This window comes from Rhipicephalus microplus, chromosome 10 (assembly GCF_043290135.1).
Source record: "Rhipicephalus microplus isolate Deutch F79 chromosome 10, USDA_Rmic, whole genome shotgun sequence".
NCBI lineage: Eukaryota > Metazoa > Arthropoda > Arachnida > Ixodida > Ixodidae > Rhipicephalus > Rhipicephalus microplus.
Genome location: NC_134709.1, coordinates 7,479,364 through 7,491,542, shown reverse-complemented (window position 1 = coordinate 7,491,542; position 12,179 = coordinate 7,479,364).

The following is a 12,179-nucleotide window of genomic DNA, read 5'->3' as shown; positions in this document are numbered from 1 at the left end:
GACTGACGCAACCGGGGCTGCTTGGAGGTCGCTTTGGCGGGGGTATATATAGCCGAAAGAAAGTATTAACTTTTTATTACTTCGTTCTCTGACGCTAAGCCTAACGCGTTTTTGGCACGTTTTAAAGTGCAAAGTGAAAAGTGATAAAAGGTATATACTCACAATCGGCTATATATAGCCCTGACAAAGCGGCCTCCGGTTGGTGCCGGATTTAGGCATATGTAGAGCAAGCTCACGCAAAAATTATACAAAGAGCATGATAACGGCCTAGCCGCTTTTATACAACGCAATTATCAGCACAGTACCTTTAATGAAACACACCTCTACAGGGTCCTTATAATGAATAATTTCACTGTGTGAATCTCCGTTGATTGGGCTTGAAAGCGGGAAATTCAAACTGCACAACGTTATCTCGTTCATTTTTCGTCGAAAGGTGTCAAAAACGGGCAAAAAAAATTTCCCACGGTCTGTTATGAGGAGAAGCCAACCGCTCGCATTGTAATGCATTATGGGAGCAGTGGCGCGAAATTTAAAACGAAAAAACCTTGCATTTATTTTGTACGTATCGCACTAAGAAGCCCAACCAAGTACGCAGTTAGCTCCATCAACGCCCTAAGACAAAAGATTGGACTTATCAGGGCTCATAATCTCATCACCTCTTTCCATTTGTTTTCCGCTTGCCATAGCGACGCCACCTATAGCCACCATAGTGATAGTAGTTAACATTAAGGCTAGGTGGCGCTACTCGCCGCCTGATCTAAAGGTTTCAGCGGTCACTTCCATCGATCCAACCTGCCACTCCGGCGGCTCTACCTAGCGCCACCAACGGTGCACGGTGGAACGAAAGCGGGGACACTCGCTCCCATAGGAGCACCGCCATCTGGACAGGTCAGAAGTACAAGTAGGGCGTATTTATGGAAACGATCAGAAACATTGGGGGCTCTTATTGCCGGAAACACCAGGAAACGGCAAACGTAGAGGTTTGTTTGAATTAAAATACTACGCTTGTTATCGCATAGATCATGTACGCGTAAACCATTGAGGTAAACCTTGTGTCCTTGCTGCGTAAAGCGTGGGTCCGCGACTGACGCAACCGGGGCCGCTTGGAGGTCGCTTTGGCTGGGGTATATATAGCCGAAAGAAAGTATTATCTTTTTATTACTTGGTTCTCTGACGATAAGCCTAACGCGTTTTTGGCACGTTGTAAAGTGCAAAGTGAAAAGTGATAAAAAGTATATACTCACAATCGGCTATATATAGCCCTGACAAAGCGGCCTCCGGATGGTGCCGGATTTAGGCATATGTAGAGCAAGCTCACGCAAAGAATATACAAGGAGCATGATAACGGCCTAGCCGCTGTTATACAACGCAATTATCAGCACACTACCTTTAATGAAACACACCTCTACAGGGTCCTTATACTGACTAATTTCACTGGGTGAATCTCCGTTGATTGGGCTTGAAAGCGGGAAATTCAAACTGCACAACGCTATCTTGTTCATTTTTCGTCGAAAGGTGTCAGAAACGGGCAAAAAAATTTTCCCACGGTCTGTTATGAGGAGAAGCCAACCGCTTGCATTGTAATGCATTATGGGAGCAGTGGCGCAAAATTTAAAAAGAAAAAACCTTGCAATAATTCGGTACGTATCGCACTAAGAAGCCCAACCAAGTACGCAGTTAGCTCCATCAACGCCCTGAGACAAAAGATTGGACTTATCAGGGCTGATAATCCCATCACCTCTTTCCATTTGTTTTCCGCTTGCCGATGCGACGCCACCTATAGCCACCATAGTGATAGTAGTTAACATTAAGGCTAGGTGGCGCTACTCGCCGCCTGATCTAAAGGTTTCAGCGGGCACTTCCTTCGATCCACCCTGCCACTTCGGCGGCTCTACATAGCGCCACCAACGGTGCACGGTGGAACGAAAGCGGGGACACTCGCTCCCATAGGAGCACCGCCATCTGGACAGGTCAGGAGTACAAGTAGGGCGTATTTATGGAAACGATCACGAGCATTGGGGGGCTCATATTGCCGGAAACACCAGGAAACGGGAAACATAGAGGTTTGTTTGAATTAAAATACTACGCTTGTTGTCGCATAGATCATGTACGCCGAAACCATTGAGGTAAACCTTGTGTCCTTGCTGCGTAAAGCGTGCGTCCGCGACTGACGCAACCGGGGCCGCTTGGAGGTCACTTAGGCGGGGGTATATATATCCGAAAGCTAGTATTATCTTTTTATTGCTTCGTTCTCTGACGCTAAGCCTAACACGTTTTTGGCAGGCTTTAAAGTGCAAAGTGAAAGGTGATAAAAGGCATATACTCGCAATCGGCTATATATAGCCCTCACAAAGCGACCTCCGGCTGGTGCCGGATTTAAGCATATGTAGAGCAAGCTTACGCAAAAATTATACAAAGAGCATGATAACGGCCTAGCCGCTTTTATACAACGCAATTATCAGCACAGTACCTTTAATGAAACACACCTCTACAGGGTCCTTATAATGAATAATTTCACTGTGTGAATCTCCGTTGATTGGGCTTGAAAGCGGGAAATTCAAACTGCACAACGTTATCTTGTTCATTTTTCGTCGAAAGGTGTCAGAAACGGGCAAAAAAATTTTCCCACGGTTTGTTATGAGGAGAAGCCAACCGCTTGCATTGTAATGCATTATGGGAGCAGTGGCGCAAAATATAAAAAGAAAAAACCTTGCAATAATTCGGTACGTATCGCACTAAGAAGCCCAACCAAGTACGCAGTTAGCTCCATCAACGCCCTAAGTCAAAAGATTGGACTTATCAGGGCTGATAATCCCATCACCTCTTTCCATTTGTTTTCCGCTTGCCGTAGCGACGCCACCTATAGCCACCATAGTGATAGTAGTTAACATTTAGGCTAGGTGGCGCTACTCGCCGCCTGATCTAAAGGTTTCAGCGGGCACCTCCTTCGATCCACCCTGCCACTTCGGCGGCTCTACCTAGCGCCACCAACGGTGCACGGTGGAACGAAAGCGGGGACACTCGCTCCCATAGGAGCACCGCCATCTGGACAGGTCAGAAGTACAAGTAGGGCGTATTTATGGAAACGATCACAAACATTGGTGGGCTCATATTGCCGGAAACACCAGGAAACGGCAAACATAGAGGTTTGTTTGAATTAAAATACTACGCTTGTTGTCGCATAGATCATGTACGCCGAAACCATTGAGGTAAACCTTGTGTCCTTACTGCGTAAAGCGTGCGCCCGCGACTGACGCAACCGGGGCCGCTTGGAGGTCGCTTTGGCGGGGGTATATATAGCCGAAAGCAAGTATTATCCTTTTATTGCTTCCAACTCTGACGCTAAGCCTAACGCGTTTTTGGCACGTTTTAAAGTGCAAAGTGAGAGGTGATAAAAGGTATATACTCGCAATCGGCTATATATAGCCCTCACAAAGATACCTCCGGCTGGTGCCGGATTTAAGCATATGTAGAGCAAGCTCACGCAAAGAATATACGAGGAGCATGATAACGGCCTAGCCGCTGTTATACAACGCAGTTATCAACACACTACCTTTAATAAAACACACCTCTACAGGGTCATTATATTGATTAATTTCACTGTGTGAATCTCCGTTGATTGGGCGTGAAAGCGGGAAATTCAAACTGCACAACGCTATCTTGTTCTTTTTTCATCGAAAGGTGCCAGAAACGGGCAAAAAATTTTTCCCACGGTCTGTTATGAGGAGAAGCCAACCGCTTGCATTGTAATGCTTACGGGTGCGGTGGCGCGAAATTTAAAAAGAAAAAAACCTTGCCTTTAATCGGTACGTATCGCACCAAGAAGCCCAACCAAGTATGCAGTTATCTCCATCAACGCTTGGTGGGCCCTAAGACAAAACATTGGACTTATCGGGGCTGATAAGCCCATCACCTCTTTCCATTTGTTTTCCGGTCGCCGTAGTGGCACCACCTATAGCGACCATAATGATGATACTTAAAAGTATGGCTAGGTGGCACTACTAGCCGCCTGATCTAAAGGTTTCAGCGGACACTTCCATCGATCCACCCTGCCACTTCGGCGGCTCTACCTAGCGCCACCAACGGTGCACGGTGGAACGAAAGCGGGGACACTCGCTCCCAGGAGCACCGCCATCTGGACAGGTCAGGAGTACAAGTAGGGCGTATTTATGGAAACGATCAGAAACATTGGGGGCTCTTATTGCCGGAAACACCAGGAAACAGCAAACATAGAGGTTTGTTTGAATTAAAATACTACGCTTGTTATCGCATAGATCATGTACGCGTAAACCATTGAGGTAAACCTTGTGTCCTTGCTGCGTAAAGCGTGCGTCCGCGACTGACGCAACCGGGGCTGCTTGGAGGTCGCTTTGGCGGGGGTATATATAGCCGAAAGAAAGTATTAACTTTTTATTACTTGGTTCTCTGACGCTAAGCCTAACGCGTTTTTGGCACGTTTTAAAGTGCAAAGTGAAAAGTGATAAAAGGTATATACTCACAATCGGCTATATATAGCCCTGACAAAGCGGCCTCCGGTTGGTGCCGGATTTAGGCATATGTAGAGCAAGCTCACGCAAAAATTATACAAAGAGCATGATAACGGCCTAGCCGCTTTTATACAACGCAATTATCAGCACAGTACCTTTAATGAAACACACCTCTACAGGGTCCTTATAATGAATAATTTCACTGTGTGAATCTCCGTTGATTGGGCTTGAAAGCGGGAAATTCAAACTGCACAACGCTATCTCGTTCATTTTTCGTCGAAAGGTGTCAAAAACGGGCAAAAAAAATTTCCCACGGTCTGTTATGAGGAGAAGCCAACCGCTCGCATTGTAATGCATTATGGGAGCAGTGGCGCGAAATTTAAAACGAAAAAACCTTGCATTTATTTTGTACGTATCGCACTAAGAAGCCCAACCAAGTACGCAGTTAGCTCCATCAACGCCCTAAGACAAAAGATTGGACTTATCAGGGCTCATAATCTCATCACCTCTTTCCATTTGTTTTCCGCTTGCCATAGCGACGCCACCTATAGCCACCATAGTGATAGTAGTTAACATTAAGGCTAGGTGGCGCTACTCGCCGCCTGATCTAAAGGTTTCAGCGGTCACTTCCATCGATCCAACCTGCCACTCCGGCGGCTCTACCTAGCGCCACCAACGGTGCACGGTGGAACGAAAGCGGGGACACTCGCTCCCATAGGAGCACCGCCATCTGGACAGGTCAGGAGTACAAGTAGGGCGTATTTATGGAAACGATCACAAACATTGGTGGGCTCATATTGCCGGAAACACCAGGAAACTGAAGACATACAGGTTTGTTTGAATTAAAATACTACGCTTGTTATCACATAGATCAAGTATGCCGAAACCATTGAGGTAAACCTTGTGTCCTTGCTGCGTAAAGCGTGCGTCCGCGACTGACGCAACCGGGGCCGCTTGGAGGTCGCTTTGGCGGGGGTATATATAGCCGAAAGAAAGTATTATCTCTTTATTACTTGGTTCTCTGACGCTAAGCCTAACGCGTTTTTGGCACGTTTTAAAGTGCAAAGTGAAAAGTGATAAAAGGTATATACTCACAATCGGCTATATATAGCCCTGACAAAGCGGCCTCCGGTTTGTGCCGGATTTAGGCATATGTAGAGCAAGCTCACGCAAAGAATATACGAGGAGCATGATAACGGCCTAGCCGCTTTTATACAACGCAATTATCAGCACAGTACCTTTAATGAAACACACCTCTACAGGGTCCTTATAATGAATAATTTCACTGTGTGAATCTCTGTTGATTGGGCTTGAAAGCGGGAAATTCAAACTGCACAACGTTATCTTGTTCATTTTTCGTCGAAAGGTGTCAGAAACGGTCAAAAAAATTTTCCCACGGTCTGTTATGAGGAGAAGCCAACCGCTTGCATTGTAATGCATTATGGGAGCAGTGGCGCAAAATATAAAAAGAAAAAACCTTGCAATAATTCGGTACGTATCGCACTAAGAAGCCCAACCAAGTACGCAGTTAGCTCCATCAACGCCCTAAGACAAAAGATTGGACTTATCAGGGCTGATAATCCCATCACCTCTTTCCATTTGTTTTCCGCTTGCCGTAGCGACGCCACCTATAGCCACCATAGTGATAGTAGTTAACATTAAGGCTAGGTGGCGCTACTCGCCGCCTGATCTAATGGTTTCAGCGGGCACTTCCACCGATCCAACCTGCCACTTCGGCGGTTCTACCTAGCGCCACCAACGGTGCACGGTGGAACGAAAGCGGGGACACTCGCTCCTATAGGAGCACCGCCATCTGGACAGGTCAGAAGTACAAGTAGGGCGTATTTATGGAAACGATCACAAACATTGGGGGGCTCATATTGCCGGAAACACCAGGAAACGGGAAACATAGAGGTTTGTTTGAATTAAAATACTACGCTTGTTGTTGCATAGATCATGTACGCCGAAACCATTGAGGTAAACCTTGTGTCCTTGCTGCGTAAAGCGTGCGTCCGCGACTGACGCAACCGGGGCCGCTTGGAGGTCACTTAGGCGGGGGTATATATATCCGAAAGCTAGTATTATCTTTTTATTGCTTCGTTCTCTGACGCTAAGCCTAACACGTTTTTGGCAGGCTTTAAAGTGCAAAGTGAAAGGTGATAAAAGGCATATACTCGCAATCGGCTATATATAGCCCTCACAAAGCGACCTCCGGCTGGTGCCGGATTTAAGCATATGTAGAGCAAGCTTACGCAAAAATTATACAAAGAGCATGATAACGGCCTAGCCGCTTTTATACAACGCAATTATCAGCACAGTACCTTTAATGAAACACACCTCTACAGGGTCCTTATAATGAATAATTTCACTGTGTGAATCTCCGTTGATTGGGCTTGAAAGCGGGAAATTCAAACTGCACAACGTTATCTTGTTCATTTTTCGTCGAAAGGTGTCAGAAACGGGCAAAAAAATTTTCCCACGGTTTGTTATGAGGAGAAGCCAACCGCTTGCATTGTAATGCATTATGGGAGCAGTGGCGCAAAATATAAAAAGAAAAAACCTTGCAATAATTCGGTACGTATCGCACTAAGAAGCCCAACCAAGTACGCAGTTAGCTCCATCAACGCCCTAAGTCAAAAGATTGGACTTATCAGGGCTGATAATCCCATCACCTCTTTCTATTTGTTTTCCGCTTGCCGTAGCGACGCCACCTATAGCCACCATAGTGATAGTAGTTAACATTTAGGCTAGGTGGCGCTACTCGCCGCCTGATCTAAAGGTTTCAGCGGGCACCTCCTTCGATCCACCCTGCCACTTCGGCGGCTCTACCTAGCGCCACCAACGGTGCACGGTGGAACGAAAGCGGGGACACTCGCTCCCATAGGAGCACCGCCATCTGGACAGGTCAGAAGTACAAGTAGGGCGTATTTATGGAAACGATCACAAACATTGGTGGGCTCATATTGCCGGAAACACCAGGAAATGGCAAACATAGAGGTTTGTTTGAATTAAAATACTACGCTTGTTGTCGCATAGATCATGTACGCCGAAACCATTGAGGTAAACCATGTGTCCTTACTGCGTAAAGCGTGCGCCCGCGACTGACGCAACCGGGGCCGCTTGGAGGTCGCTTTGGCGGGGGTATATATAGCCGAAAGCAAGTATTATCCTTTTATTGCTTCCAACTCTGACGCTAAGCCTAACGCGTTTTTGGCACGTTTTAAAGTGCAAAGTGAGAGGTGATAAAAGGTATATACTCGCAATCGGCTATATATAGCCCTCACAAAGATACCTCCGGCTGGTGCCGGATTTAAGCATATGTAGAGCAAGCTCACGCAAAAATTATACAAAGAGCATGATAACGGCCTAGCCGCTTTTATACAACGCAATTATCAGCACAGTACCTTTAATGAAACACACCTCTACAGGGTCCTTATAATGAATAATTTCACTGTGTGAATCTCCGTTGATTGGGCTTGAAAGCGGGAAATTCAAACTGCACAACGCTATCTGGTTCATTTTTCGTCGAAAGGTGTCAAAAACGGGCAAAAAAAATTTCCCACGGTCTGTTATGAGGAGAAGCCAACCGCTCGCATTGTAATGCATTATGGGAGCAGTGGCGCGAAATTTAAAACGAAAAAACCTTGCATTTATTTTGTACGTATCGCACTAAGAAGCCCAACCAAGTACGCAGTTAGCTCCATCAACGCCCTAAGACAAAAGATTGGACTTATCAGGGCTCATAATCTCATCACCTCTTTCCATTTGTTTTCCGCTTGCCATAGCGACGCCACCTATAGCCACCATAGTGATAGTAGTTAACATTAAGGCTAGGTGGCGCTACTCGCCGCCTGATCTAAAGGTTTCAGCGGTCACTTCCATCGATCCAACCTGCCACTCCGGCGGCTCTACCTAGCGCCACCAACGGTGCACGGTGGAACGAAAGCGGGGACACTCGCTCCCATAGGAGCACCGCCATCTGGACAGGTCAGAAGTACAAGTAGGGCGTATTTATGGAAACGATCAGAAACATTGGGGGCTCTTATTGCCGGAAACACCAGGAAACGGCAAACGTAGAGGTTTGTTTGAATTAAAATACTACGCTTGTTATCGCATAGATCATGTACGCGTAAACCATTGAGGTAAACCTTGTGTCCTTGCTGCGTAAAGCGTGGGTCCGCGACTGACGCAACCGGGGCCGCTTGGAGGTCGCTTTGGCTGGGGTATATATAGCCGAAAGAAAGTATTATCTTTTTATTACTTGGTTCTCTGACGATAAGCCTAACGCGTTTTTGGCACGTTGTAAAGTGCAAAGTGAAAAGTGATAAAAAGTATATACTCACAATCGGCTATATATAGCCCTGACAAAGCGGCCTCCGGATGGTGCCGGATTTAGGCATATGTAGAGCAAGCTCACGCAAAGAATATACAAGGAGCATGATAACGGCCTAGCCGCTGTTATACAACGCAAATATCAGCACACTACCTTTAATGAAACACACCTCTACAGGGTCCTTATACTGACTAATTTCACTGGGTGAATCTCCGTTGATTGGGCTTGAAAGCGGGAAATTCAAACTGCACAACGCTATCTTGTTCATTTTTCGTCGAAAGGTGTCAGAAACGGGCAAAAAAATTTTCCCACGGTCTGTTATGAGGAGAAGCCAACCGCTTGCATTGTAATGCATTATGGGAGCAGTGGCGCAAAATTTAAAAAGAAAAAACCTTGCAATAATTCGGTACGTATCGCACTAAGAAGCCCAACCAAGTACGCAGTTAGCTCCATCAACGCCCTGAGACAAAAGATTGGACTTATCAGGGCTGATAATCCCATCACCTCTTTCCATTTGTTTTCCGCTTGCCGATGCGACGCCACCTATAGCCACCATAGTGATAGTAGTTAACATTAAGGCTAGGTGGCGCTACTCGCCGCCTGATCTAAAGGTTTCAGCGGGCACTTCCTTCGATCCACCCTGCCACTTCGGCGGCTCTACATAGCGCCACCAACGGTGCACGGTGGAACGAAAGCGGGGACACTCGCTCCCATAGGAGCACCGCCATCTGGACAGGTCAGGAGTACAAGTAGGGCGTATTTATGGAAACGATCACGAGCATTGGGGGGCTCATATTGCCGGAAACACCAGGAAACGGGAAACATAGAGGTTTGTTTGAATTAAAATACTACGCTTGTTGTCGCATAGATCATGTACGCCGAAACCATTGAGGTAAACCTTGTGTCCTTGCTGCGTAAAGCGTGCGTCCGCGACTGACGCAACCGGGGCCGCTTGGAGGTCACTTAGGCGGGGGTATATATATCCGAAAGCTAGTATTATCTTTTTATTGCTTCGTTCTCTGACGCTAAGCCTAACACGTTTTTGGCAGGCTTTAAAGTGCAAAGTGAAAGGTGATAAAAGGTATATACTCGAAATCGGCTATATATAGCCCTCACAAAGATACCTCCGGCTGGTGCCGGATTTAAGCATATGTAGAGCAAGCTCACGCAAAGAATATACGAGGAGCATGATAACGGCCTAGCCGCTGTTATACAACGCAGTTATCAACACACTACCTTTAATGAAACACACCTCTACAGGGTCCTTATATTGATTAATTTCACTGTGTGAATCTCCGTTGATTGGGCTTGAAAGCGGGAAATTCAAACTGCACAACGTTATCTTGTTCATTTTTCGTCGAAAGGTGTCAGAAACGGGCAAAAAAATTTTCCCACGGTTTGTTATGAGGAGAAGCCAACCGCTTGCATTGTAATGCATTATGGGAGCAGTGGCGCAAAATATAAAAAGAAAAAACCTTGCAATAATTCGGTACGTATCGCACTAAGAAGCCCAACCAAGTACGCAGTTAGCTCCATCAACGCCCTAAGTCAAAAGATTGGACTTATCAGGGCTGATAATCCCATCACCTCTTTCCATTTGTTTTCCGCTTGCCGTAGCGACGCCACCTATAGCCACCATAGTGATAGTAGTTAACATTTAGGCTAGGTGGCGCTACTCGCCGCCTGATCTAAAGGTTTCAGCGGGCACCTCCTTCGATCCACCCTGCCACTCCGGCGGCTCTACCTAGCGCCACCAACGGTGCACGGTGGAACGAAAGCGGGGACACTCGCTCCCATAGGAGCACCGCCATCTGGACAGGTCAGGAGTACAAGTAGGGCGTATTTATGGAAACGATCACAAACATTGGTGGGCTCATATTGCCGGAAACACCAGGAAACTGAAGACATACAGGTTTGTTTGAATTAAAATACTACGCTTGTTATCACATAGATCAAGTATGCCGAAACCATTGAGGTAAACCTTGTGTCCTTGCTGCGTAAAGCGTGCGTCCGCGACTGACGCAACCGGGGCCGCTTGGAGGTCGCTTTGGCGGGGGTATATATAGCCGAAAGAAAGTATTATCTCTTTATTACTTGGTTCTCTGACGCTAAGCCTAACGCGTTTTTGGCACGTTTTAAAGTGCAAAGTGAAAAGTGATAAAAGGTATATACTCACAATCGGCTATATATAGCCCTGACAAAGCGGCCTCCGGTTTGTGCCGGATTTAGGCATATGTAGAGCAAGCTCACGCAAAGAATATACGAGGAGCATGATAACGGCCTAGCCGCTTTTATACAACGCAATTATCAGCACAGTACCTTTAATGAAACACACCTCTACAGGGTCCTTATAATGAATAATTTCACTGTGTGAATCTCTGTTGATTGGGCTTGAAAGCGGGAAATTCAAACTGCACAACGTTATCTTGTTCATTTTTCGTCGAAAGGTGTCAGAAACGGTCAAAAAAATTTTCCCACGGTCTGTTATGAGGAGAAGCCAACCGCTTGCATTGTAATGCATTATGGGAGCAGTGGCGCAAAATATAAAAAGAAAAAACCTTGCAATAATTCGGTACGTATCGCACTAAGAAGCCCAACCAAGTACGCAGTTAGCTCCATCAACGCCCTAAGACAAAAGATTGGACTTATCAGGGCTGATAATCCCATCACCTCTTTCCATTTGTTTTCCGCTTGCCGTAGCGACGCCACCTATAGCCACCATAGTGATAGTAGTTAACATTAAGGCTAGGTGGCGCTACTCGCCGCCTGATCTAATGGTTTCAGCGGGCACTTCCATCGATCCAACCTGCCACTTCGGCGGTTCTACCTAGCGCCACCAACGGTGCACGGTGGAACGAAAGCGGGGACACTCGCTCCCATAGGAGCACCGCCATCTGGACAGGTCAGAAGTACAAGTAGGGCGTATTTATGGAAACGATCACAAACATTGGTGGGCTCATATTGCCGGAAACACCAGGAAACGGGAAACATAGAGGTTTGTTTGAATTAAAATACTACGCTTGTTGTCGCATAGATCATGTACGCCGAAACCATTGAGGTAAACCTTGTGTCCTTGCTGCGTAAAGCGTGCGTCCGCGACTGACGCAACCGGGGCCGCTTGGAGGTCGTTTAGGCGGGGGCATATATAGCCGAAAGCTAGTATTATCTTTTTATTGCTTCGTTCTCTGACGCTAAGCCTAACACGTTTTTGGCAGGCTTTAAAGTGCAAAGTGAAAGGTGATAAAAGGCATATACTCGCAATCGGCTATATATAGCCCTCACAAAGCGACCTCCGGCTGGTGCCGGGTTTAAGCATATATAGAGCAAGCTTACGCAAAAATTATACAGAGAGCATGATA